The 12,843-nt window shown below is 36.7% G+C and overlaps 1 long non-coding RNA gene across 3 annotated transcripts in view; it reads left to right on the forward strand.

Annotated features, from left to right (window-relative positions):
• LOC110295405 (uncharacterized) overlaps positions 1 to 12,843 on the forward strand; it is a 50,185-nt gene that overhangs the window by 24,159 nt on the left and 13,183 nt on the right. For all 3 annotated transcript variants that reach the window (XR_002378059.2, XR_015046835.1, XR_002378060.2), the window contains exon 2: positions 5,819 to 5,883. This is a non-coding gene — a long non-coding RNA (uncharacterized LOC110295405). The remainder of the gene's footprint in view (positions 1 to 5,818; positions 5,884 to 12,843) is intronic.

Consider the following 12,843-nt stretch of genomic DNA (forward strand, 5'->3'; position numbering starts at 1 on the left):
AATTGCATAAAGATTATAAAAGTGTTTCTTTAGGAGTTAATCAAAATTTAAAGAGGCCAATGGGTTAACTTCAAACTTAAACTTCAAATCTATTGTACTGTAGAACATAAAACAGACTTGAGTAATGAGAACAATTGACTTGAATTCAATAAAGGAGAAAGGCTGCATTTTCAGCATAACAAGCGAACTCATAACACCATAAGCTTTATGTAATAGTTTTGAGGCACAGATGCTGTGGGGTTTTACATAAAGGAGGATTGAGAAAAGTGAGTGCATTTGGGGGGGTTGTTTATGCTGGATAAAAAGAGATTATATAATCTCTCTATATATCTATATATGAATAGGTCTATATCTATATATCTAGTATAGTTACCTATCAATATATAGGTGTTTAGTGTCTCCCCAACTCCAGTGAGTTTCTGTGGCTAAAGTAAACAGAAAATGTTCCAGAGGAACTTCATTTGTTAGTTTCACAGAAAGAAGAAGGGTTATCTGTGAAAAAAGTGTTTACCTACAACTTTTCAAACCTAAATGTCTATGGGTTAAATAAACCCATGCACTGTGTATCTGAGAATGTAACGTGTTTGCAAACTAAGCAGTTATTTTGGAAGTTGGAGTTTTGTTGTTGTGGCTTGGTTTTTAATGAAAAACATGACTATCAATTTATTAAATAATGTTTTGAATTGCCAACAAAAGATGGAATGTTTCATACTTGTCCTCACACTTAATGGAAGATGGCTTCTGTATTTAATGAAGCAATTGAAAAGGCATAGGCTAGGATGATTTTTACACATATTATTGTTATCACTTTCGCTGATGTATTTTTATAGTATTTTGGGACAGTCACATTCTAATAATGAACTAAATATTACAACACCTTTTCAACTAAGTGTTATCAGATAGTTTCTAAGTAAGGTATGTTGCATGAGAAACTGACAAGGTAATTGACTTTTGGTTTCACTTCTGTGAACAGATACCATGACTCAGGCAACTCTTATAAAGGACAACAATTAATTGGGGTGGCTTACATGTTCAGAGGTTCAGTCCATTATCATATAGATAGGAGCATGACAGTACCCAGGCGGGCCTGATGCAGGAGGAAATGAGAGTTCTACTCTCATTCTGAAGGCAAACAGAAGACTGATTTGCATGCATCTAGGACAAAGATCTTAAAGCCCACACCCACAGAGACACACTTTCTCTAACAAGGCCACACCTACTCCAACAAGCCACACCCCTTAGTAATGCTACTCCTTGGGCCAAGTGTTTTGAAACCACCACATTCCACTCCCTGGCCCCCATAGCTTGTTCAAACACATGAGTGTATGGGGGCCATACTTAGCCATGGCATAAATCAAAATACATTTAATACAATTTCAAAAGTCCCCATAGTCTCTAGGAATCTCAATAATGTTAAAAGTCAAAAAGGTTCAAAGTCTCTTCTGAGATCCATCTAATCACTTAACTGTAATTCCCAAATTAAGACTGGAAACCTAGAAGGCAAACTCCAAACTCCATGTTTCCAAATCAACTGTCAAAGTTTTTGCCCTTCAGATCAACACCTTTCATTCTTGCTGATTGCTTTGACAGATCTGGCACTCAGTAGCAACCAACTTCAATCTCTTGGGCTTCTTCCACTCTCTGTTAGCATCTTTTCTAGATAAGTATCCCATGGAGCTGACATCTCTAACATCTTGGGGTATCCAATGCAACTTCAGATTTATAACTTCTTATTCAAATGTCTGAGATCAACACACAATTTTCTGGGCTCCTCCAAAGGGCTCAGGTCACATCTACAGCTCTATACTCTGCAGCACTATAGGCTCTGGTAAACTCCACTCCACTCTTCCTGCTATTCCTATTGAACATCCCATGGCACTGACATCTCCAATATACTGGGCCCTCAATTACAACTTGGCTTCACCAATAAGCTCTCATAGCCTCCCTCATGGTGTCAAACTTCAACTTCTTTAAATGATACATTCAGTCCTGGGCCATCAATTGCAACTGAGGCTGCATCTTCCCTGTTTTCTCACAATGCCAAGCCTCAGCTGCTCTCCATGATTCCTTCATACCTTCAAAACCAGTACCACTTGGGTGATTCATACACATTACCAAATCCAGCTACAGTAGAAGGTATACACTTGATTCTCTGGAACACAACTTCTTTGTGCTCTCAGAAAACACATCCCAGATTTCACCTCAGTGATGTTGGTCTCTTCTCAACACCACCAATTTCTTAGCTATAGCTAACCAGCATCAATTGTCCCAGTAGTGCCTTCTATTCTTGACTCTAAGGTCAAAGCCACGTGGCTGAAGGTCTGAGTTCAGCTGCCAGCTGAGGCTGGAACATGAGAACCCATACCTATTACTTTATCACCAGTTTTCTGTATCCCAACTCCCTCACAACCTAAGCCTGGCTGTCCTGGAACTTTCTCTATAGATTGAACTTGAACTCAGAGATCTGCATGGCTCTGTCTCCTGAATGCCTCGATTAAAGATTAAAGGTTCGTACTGCCATGCCTGGGCTTAAGCTTTTCTCTACATGGAACTTGCACTATACTAGGTTGCACTTGAACTGAGAGATCTGCTTGTCTATGTCTCCTGGGATTAAATGTGTATACCACCATGCTTGGACCTAAGCTTAGATATATAGGATCTTGTTCCATAGCCACTACTCCCTTAATCTATTTATCTCCTTAAACATAGAATTCAGTTCCATTTCACTTCCTGGTGCTTCATTATTACTTGAACCATACATTGTCTACTTTCCCTTTCTCAGCTTGCTTCTTTTCATTAAAATGTTCTTCATAAGTGTGAACTTTAGTAATCACACAGTAGAACTTATACCAGGCTGTTATGAGACTTCCTTTGTCAAAGCAATTAATATAAATCTCTTCACCTTAGCCCCAGACACACTCTTCAGAAAATGACAAAATCCTTGAAACATTAATAAAAGTTTTGTTTTACTTGAGAAGTGACAGAGGGGATGTAACTAAAAAAGTATCACTCCTTGAGAGGCACTTCATGTCTGGTCATTTTGTTCCAGTGTGCTCCCAGGTAATAATGAATTTCTTATCTCCCCACAGAATAAATATCTTTGATCATGTTATTTTACCACTAAAACTAATTCAAGTAATACAACAAACAATTTAATAATCACAATAGGGTCATAATCTCTGTGACCATTTCTTCTCATCCTATTTCTACTGGTGTGTGTGTGTGTGTGTGTGTGTGTGTGTGTGTGTGTGTGTGTGTGTGAGAGAGAGAGAGAGAGAGAGAGAGAGAGAGAGAGAGAGAGAGAGAGAGAGAGAGAAAGAGATCTCATAAAAACTTTTATAGTTTTTCTCTGCTGCTGTTCTTAGGATTATTTGAAATTGACCACAAAACTGGACGATGTGGTGGAGCATGACTGAAAGCCTTTAGCTATAGTTTGAAGTTCTTTGTTTTTGTTTTTGTTTTCAGGTTTACAAGTAAAATGAAAACTCTTTGTAACCATATATTTTTTTTTTGGTTCAAAAACTCTGCAGACATTCAGCATGATAATAAGGCAAAGTAAATAGTTTTCTGATGGTATGATTTTTATATTTTTTCTTATATATGAGTTTTTAAATGCCTAATTGTTTTTGCAAAACTTTGGATTTTTATCATTCCAGGATAACTCTGAGATAATACATTTGAGAACCTTATGGGTGATTAACTCAGGCAATAGTCAGGGTGTACAATAATAGTTTTTGAGATGTCACTTGCATTCTTTGCTCATGCACTGATATGGTTTCATCTGGGCATGGCTCCAGGATGTATCACTACGTTCCTGTTGGCGGTTTGCTAGTTGAAACAATTCACTCACCTTGTGAAAACATCTTCAACATCTTTCCACATGAAAATTTGAAAATTAGTTTTATAGAAATGACTATTATAAATATGAACAAAAGTATAAATAATCATTATTGGTTGAGAATCACTTGCAATCAATAGTCTGAAAACAACTTTTGAGATCAGGTGAATGTATTCTTGAATTTTTAAAATAAGGTCAAGTTTTAGAAATGGTGACTTTATGGAAAATTTCGTGTAGAAAATAAGCGAATTTTCTTATTTCTTACTTATGATTTTTTTAATTTACATAAGGCTTTCTTATGTGATATTAGATAATATTTTATATTATTTTCCTAGAAGATTTTTGTTCATTTTATTTTTTATTGAAAATACATTTTCTCTCACATAGTACATCCTGGTTATGGCCTTTCCTTACTCTACTCCTCCCAGTTCCTCTGCACCCTGTCTCCCATCTGAATCCACTCCCTTTCTGTCTTTTATTGGAAAACAAACAGGATTCTATGGAATAATAATAACATCAAAATACACTATAATAAGACAACCCAAAAACTATGAGATAGGTATTTGACAAGACAAGCAAACAGAAGGAAGTTATTCTTCAGTCTGCTGGTCCAACTCGGAAGTAGAAACCACTGGGTTTTCTTTTGTTATATTATATACTCTTTTCCTAGAATATTTTTAAAGAAGTGATGAAATTTGAGCATTAGAAATGTATAGGTGGACGCTATTTGTAGCAGCACTGAAGAAGTAGGATAATCTCTGTGAGGTTGAGGCTGGCCTTATCTCCATGTCCTCCCCAAGAAAGCCTAGGCTACATAGTTAGATCCTTTCTTTAAAAAATGTACAGGTGGAAATGAACTTATAGACATCTTCATTTTAATTGAGTAAAAATTTTGTTTTCATTTTTAGTAAAAATGACTTAAAATGTTATATCCAGAGCAATGATTATATATAATGATTATATATACACACACACACATATATATATATATGTTTGGTAGCTTCCAAACACACCTACAGTAATTTCCCCGAGCTTCCTATAACTACCTCATTACAAAGTGACTTAGTGCTTATACCTTTCATCAGAAAGTAGATAGAGAGTATTCTCATCCATCACTTATAATAATGAATGTGTATAAGTCTGGGAAGTTCAGAGAACAACAAAAAAAGTTCTCTCACAAGTTTGGAAGGCAGAGTCTGAGCTCTCTGAGGCTGTGGCATGGAAGCATTGAGGCATGGACCTGTGAGGCATGACCTTCTCTTGCCTCTTCAAGCTCAAGTGATCCTTATTCCTCCAACTCCTGCCTGTGTCTTTACATGATTCTTCTGTCTCTCTGTTTTCTGTGTTATAAAGGGCACATGCCTTTGCCTCTGATGCCTGCCTGAGGATCTCTAGAGTAGTCTCATGGTAAGATTTAACTGTATCTGCAAAAATCCCTTTTTGATGCATGCCAAAATTCACAGGACTTTCATTTTAGAATATAACAATATATTTGTAAAAGTTATTATTCAGTCCACTGGTTTGACTCTTAAGTCTAGACTGACAGTACGAAGATCAGCAGCTTATGGGGCAATGAGCTCACATGGTATCTATATCTGGCTTGTGTCCTTATTTTCCACTATAAAACATGCTTTATAGTCTAAGTGATAGTGAGCTTTGTGTTATAGATTGTAAATAAAAGTACAATTAGCATCTGTTTTATTGTAAATTGCATGTTAATTTTTGCTATAGTGACTTCCAAGATGAATGGTAAAATTATCATATACTTTATTTTAGTATGTTTTCCTAAGACTTCACTGTCTTATAAAGAGACATCTAGGTTGTATATGCCTATTGGGTAACAAATATCTGATATATGTATCATCATTTATCACCTGCAAATTATTTCTCTTTATTTCTCTTTTTATAGTTGATAACTGATTCTGAGGATTCTAAGGACCACTTTGAGTTTGGCTTAACTATGCAATATTTGTGTTGTAGGCTATTCTTGCAACTGTGGATTTGAAGGATTTATGAAGACTCACTGAGATGTCCTTTCAAGTATAGTAAGTTCCTACTTGTTCTCAGGCATTTGCTGTGAAAGGTTCCAGTTTAGTTAGCTTCTTTCTCCTTTTTAACGTCTCTTTTTCTTCATGAGGAAAAGCGGGGTCTTCTAGCTATTGGATCTCAGGGAAATTTTCTAAAGAATTAACTCAATTACAGGAGGACTTTGGGTCCATAATAGGTGAAATATTGTTTCAAATTGATCCCTATCTCCTTGGACAGCAATGTATGGTTAGTTAATATAAATCGCACTTTTATGTTTAAGGTAATTCCTACTTCTCTAAACTTCCCAAGTTGGGGTGAACCTAGAGTTTCACCCTAAACTATTTTTCTTCCATTTAGTGGAACTATAATATGCATATTTTAATCAATGCTCATTGGTTAAAAGTTGATTCTACTTTGCCTGGTTCATTTGAGTGAGCTTATTTACAGTTCCATTTTCTTATTTTTACACTTTTAACTTTTTATCTGTGGTTCCAGTTGAAAATACAAATTCATAATAGAAAGAAAATAAATTGCACAATCTTTTCTGTGTTTGTATAAAACATAGAGTGCCTAATGATTTGTTTACAGACAATTTAAGAACACTCAATTGTCAATGGGTTCTGATCTGATGATATATGGAAAAGGTATGTGGGTGTGTATGGGTATACCCATGAGTCTGTATAGTTATTCATGGGAATGTGTGCTTCATATGGATAAACAAAACATAGTTTGGTGGCATTATGCTCATGGTTTCAAGATCATGTTAATCATATACCAAAGTAGCACTGATTGTGACAACAAATGAAATATATTAATTCATTATGATTTGATTAAGACTGCTGATATCTATACCATCATGATTATTTAAGAGCATAAAATTACTCTAGGCTTTGATATAAATGAATTCATGTGAGAATTAAAAGTAACATAAAACCATGCCAGGAACATATTATGTATAGTGTGCTTGCTGAATTTTATATGCAAAGCACCCAAAAGTGGCTTTCATGAGGCCTTTAAGTACAACTGATATTTCCTGAACATCATAAAGATTTTATGACCTTGTTTTTCTAGAATATATTCTTTTGAGTAACTACACTTTGAGGATACCTGCTGTGGTTCAATGATACTGTGGTCTTTATAGGGTTCATGGCAAGATAGATAGAAATCACAGATTCAATTGAGGTTTAGAGTCTACTGTAATGGTATAAAGACTCCAAACCTAGAAGTAAGATACATGGAGGAGAACCTAAAGACAAGGGATGCTATAGGACAGCTACAATAGTATCACAAAGGCTATTTCCTAGAAACAACATTTAGATATTGAGCATGAGGTTAATCTGTCTTTGAGAGTCACATGGATTTGGCCCAAGTATTACCTTTGCATTCTTGGGACTGTAAGTTATTGTTGGAGTCGTTCCAAACATAGCTGTTAGATTCTTCTTAAACTTGTAAGACATCACCAGAAACTTGACAACTTCTGGTAACACAAACTCATGATTTTATTCTTTTGGAATTCAATGTCTCGCAGAGTTTTGGAGATTGTCAGTTAGGTGGTCATGATTGGTTCAGATCTAGTATCTGTTTTAGAGATCTAAGCTGAACTTAGTCACCAGTGCATATATTGGTCTCAAGATAACTTAGTACCACAGCCCATGTTTTCCTTCTGTGCCTGTGTTTCTTACTAGGAATAGCATCTACAATGAACCAGAATAGCATATAGAAAATCTGCCATCTTTTAAATGTGTGAGTAAATAATCTTTCAAGAATGGCAGAGAAAGAGAGAGAGAGAGAGAGAGAGAGAGAGAGAGAGAGAGAGAGAGAGAGAGAGAGAGAGAGAGAGAGAGAGATTGGAGAGAGAAAGAGGGAACTAGATTCTCGATGACATCATTTAACCACTGGGTGAAGACTGGAACTGACTTCTTAATGATTGAGATGACAAATGTTTCTCTCATTCAATCTTCTTTATTTAATATTCTGAAATGGTTTTTAAAACAGAAGAAATGCTACAAATGTCTACCTAAACAGTCCAAAAATGCACTACAGAAAATGCATATGTATGATAATTAGAAAATCCATTAATCACATGAAATATGATAAATTATACATAATTATGGCCTATAATATTATTAAATTCAGAAAAATCAATATATAAATTATTAATATATTTTGTGATTCACAATTTCTATCACCCAAGATAACAAGACTTTTTCAAGGATTTTTATCCTCCCATTTTGACAGCAAAATAGCAATTCTTGTTTTTGCTTGCATTAATTTAGTAACAGACATTGAATTTAGTTTCCTCAGATAGAGCTGTTGTTATTTCCACACATATTTTTATGGTTATTACTTATAATGTTAAATGGCAACAAGACAACTTTGATTGTCCTTTGCTCCACTGCTCTTACTCACCCTGTCTGACTCACCCCAGTCACTTCTGTCTCCCGCTTCCAACTACTTCTCTGCCCATACTGTGTTGTCCCCTTCTCCCAGTTCTAATTCTAAAAGAAAGCATGGAATGCTTGTCTAATGGGATCTGATTTATTCACTTAAAATGAAGCCGAGGTGGGTATATTTCACTGCCGATTACTTCATTTTTTTTCTTTATAGTGAAACAATAGTGTGCTGATATTTATTATTATTTGTCTGCTGCTATGTTCCTAGGCAGATTCCATAATCAGATGATGACAGGTCAGAGCCTGTTAGGTGAACATGTGCAATGCACTGAGCTGCACCTCTTGTCACAGACAGCGGAGTTTCTGAGAAGTTTCAAGGACAGATTGTGCTCTCACTGCTTAGAAACTAATGATGGGAACCCAGCAGAGCATGGTGCATTAAACCCATTCCCATGAAGAAAGCACACAAGACTGTTGAGTTGTTTGCAAACTACATCTGGCAAATTCTGCAAACTGGAATGTAAAAGTGCAGTTCAGTGACTTGCAGCTTCTTGTCCTCTGGCAGGAGCAATGTCACTCACATAATCACCCAAATAACACACTAAGGGTTATAAAGTAAGACTTGATCCTTACAGTGACTTATTGCATGTATGCATATATATGTGTGTATGTTTATATATGTATTTATGTATTTTATATTTATATATGTAAATTTATAGATATGTAAGATTTTATATATATGTAAACCTTATATATCTTAGACTTATATATATATGATATATGTATAATATATAGTCATATGCATGGATATATACATACATATTTTTATGTGCCTTATCTCATTAATCTTTCCTGGAGTTTTCTACTTTTGTGTTATGTAAAGGAAAACTTTGCTCAGTACATGAATAAATGTATGCAATTTACTTCTAGGTCCTTTATGGGATTTTAGTAAAAGTTCAATTTACTTTTAAAATAAAGTTAAAGTAAAAACATCTATATTTTATTTGAATTTTTTTTATTTTTGATTTTAAGGCTTTTTTAAAAAGAGAAGTAGTTATGCAAAAATCCATTCTTTTACCCCTGGACAGGAAATGCCTAGTCACCAACTCTCTGTTATTTCTCTTTCCTTGTTTCTGTTTGTCTGTCTGTCTGTCTCTCTCTCTCTCTGTCTCTCTGTCTCTCTGTCTCTGTCACTGTCTCTCTCTCTCTATATATATATATATATTGACACAGACAAATAGAAACACACACAGGCATGCACGCACATGCACTACACACACACACACACACACACACACACACACAATGTAAACAGTAGAGAAGTACAACCTCCTGTAGCTAACACTCATCTAGAGCCTCTTACAACAAAATCAACACCTTATTAGGTTACCATGACAATACTGAGAATTGTGCATCCTGTGTTTTTGCTTTACCAACGATGAATTGAACCATGCAAGGCCGTTCCACGTGGAAACAAAATGGCCATATTTCCCCCTCAGCTTGCTGACTCCTAACCTTGTATTTAAAAGTGCCCCATCCTCCAGAATGACTCCACTCTTTTTAGAGCCAGTTCCTTGTACAGTATCAACTTAAGGGAATTTAAACATAAAACAAAGGTAACTTCTTCAAGATAAACATTGATATTCACAAGTATGTGTTGAATCTTCCTCCCTCTAGTAGATAGTAGGAACACTGTATGTATGTTTTGTGATGTATACATCTCATTTTAATTTTGTGCCTTTACAAATACTTGACACTATTGAAACAAATACTTTTCATAGCATTTGTTCTATTGGTGTGAAGAGACACCATGACCAAGAAAATCGTATACAAGAAAGCATTTAATTTGGGACTTGCTTACAGTTTCTAAGGTTTTCTCCATTATCATGGCAGGAAGCATGGCAGCATGAAGGTAGACATAGTGCTGGAGAAGTGGTTGAGTGTTTGCATCCTAATCCACAGGCAGTAGGAAAAGAGACTGGTCCTGGCATGGGCTTTTAAAACTCAAAGTCCACCTCCAGTGACACCCTTTCTTCAACAAAGCCATGATGATGAATCTTTCTAATTTTTTCAAAGAGTTCTACTCCCTGGTGATTCAGCATTCAGATGTTAGAGCCTGTGGGGGCCATTCCCATTCAAAGCACCATAGTTGGCATTATGTGGAAATGGAAGGATCCAGCCTGGCAGTTTGACACTTACCACCAGGGAAACAGTGTCTGGAACAGGATACTTCTCTGACAATCAGATTGCAATATGACTAGGTTTGAAATATAATCCCCAAGCCTTTGGCACAACATTCTTTCTAAAATGATTGTTTTTATTTATTTTTTAAACATTGTTTTTGTAATAAAATATTTTCTAAATAGAAAGAGAAAATAAAATATTTGTATTTTTATTATAGATTGTCTATGCACAAACATATGCACTGTGACTAAGGGAACCTTTTGCTGTATTGTCTGTCTGAGCTTGTATTTTTACTTGTAAAATAGTGCTAGTGCATTTACAAGTTTCAGTACTTTTCTCTATTTTCTTGGGGGTATGTGCCTTAGATCGTTTTCTGTTGGTGTAATGAAATACAACAGACTGGGCAAACCACAACCTTTCAAAGTTTACATGGCTCATCTTCCCGGGGCCTGGCTGTTTAAGAGCAAGTTATGTGAGTTCCTTTGTGATTGGGTTACCTCACTCAGGATGATGCTCTCCAGGTCCATCCATTTGCCTAGGAATTTCATAAATTCATTCTTTTTAATAGCTGAGTAGTACTCCATTGTGTAAATGTACCACATTTTCTGTATCCATTCCTCTGTTGAGGGGCATCTGGGTTCTTTCCAGCTTCTGGCTATTATAAATAAGGCTGCTATGAACATAGTGGAGCATGTGTCCTTCTTACTGGTTGGAACATCTTCTGGATATATGCCCAGAAGAGGTATTTCGGGATCCTCCAGTAGTACTATGTCCAATTTTCTGAGGAACCGCCAGACTGATTTCCAGAGTGGTTGTAAAAGCTTGCAATCCCACCAACAATGGAGGAGTTTTCCTCTTTCTCCACATCCAAGCCAGCATCTGCTGTCACCTGAATTTTTGATCTTAGCCATTCTGACTGGTGTGAGGTGGAATCTCAGGGCTGTTTTGATTTGCATTTCCCTGATGATTAAGGATGTTGAACATTTTTTCAGGTGCTTCTCTGCCATTCGGTATTCCACAAAGGAATTCACACAATATGTACTCACTGATAAGTGGATATTAGCCCAGAAACTTAGAATACCCAAGATATAAGATACAATTTGCTAAACGCATGAAACTCAAGAAGAACGAAGACCAAAGTGTGGACACTTTGCCCCTTCTTAGCATTGGGAACAAAACACCCATGGAAGGAGTTACAGAGACAAAGTTTGGAGCTGTGACAAAAGGATGGACCATCTAGAGACTGCCATATCCGGGGATCCATCCCATAATCAGCTTCCAAACGCTGACACCATTGCATATACTAGCACGATTTTGCTGAAAGGACCCAGATATAACTGTCTCTTGTGAGACTATGCCGGTGGCTAGCACACACAGACGTGGATGCTCACAGCCAGCTATTGGATGGATCACAGGGCTCCCAATGGAGGAGCTAGAGAAAGTACCCAAGGAGCTAAAGGGATCTGCAACCCTATAGGTGGAACAACATTATGAACTAACCAGTACCCTGGAGCTCTTGACTCTAGGTGCATATGTATCAAAAGATGGCCTAGTCGGTCATCACTGGAAAGAGAGGCCCATTGGACTTGGAAACTTTATATGCCTCAGTACAGGGGAATGACAGGGCCAAAAAAGTGGGAGTGGGTGGGTAGGGGAATCGGGGGGAGGGCATGGGGGACTTTTGGGATAGCATTGGAAATGTAAATGAGGAAAATACCTAATAAAAATATTAAAAAAAAAAACAGTATGTTCTGGAATCTGGTGAAAATATAACTAGGATGCACACTGACAGTGAGGCAAGTCAACACATACACGTGAAACTGATAAACAAGCAAACTAACAACAACAACAACAAAACAAGCTGCACTCAGCCTTCCTATTAGGAGGCCATCCCCACAGTAACTAGTAGATGCATGTGATCCCTACTTCTACCTCCTTTAGCAACACATTTCATTTATCCATCGATGAGGGCAGAGCCTTCCAAACTAATCATATTTTAAATATCTCACCTCAGAATGGTTAAAATTGCAATAAAATTTCAACATAAATTTTGTAGGATGATTTATTTTTTTCTGTTCATTGTATACTTTTAGTTTATTTGTTTATTTTTTTTAATTTTTCTTTAATCTTTTATTATAGCCCAGACTTTATTCCCCTCCCGATCCACCCTCTGACTGTTTCACATCTCACACCTCCTATCCCATTTCCAAGAGGATGCCCTCACCCCCATTTACACCCCACCAGGTTTCCCAACTCCCTAGGACCTCCAGTCTCTCAAGGGTTAGGTACATCTTCTCTGACTGAGTCCATAGCTGGCACTCCTCAGCTGTATATGTGCTGGGGGCTTCATATCATCTGGTGTATGCTGCCTGGTTGGTGGCTCAGTGTCTGAGAGATACC

Source organism: Mus caroli, unplaced genomic scaffold, assembly GCF_978045245.1.
Source record: "Mus caroli unplaced genomic scaffold, Mus_caroli_1 scaffold_4, whole genome shotgun sequence".
Lineage (NCBI taxonomy): Eukaryota > Metazoa > Chordata > Mammalia > Rodentia > Muridae > Mus > Mus caroli.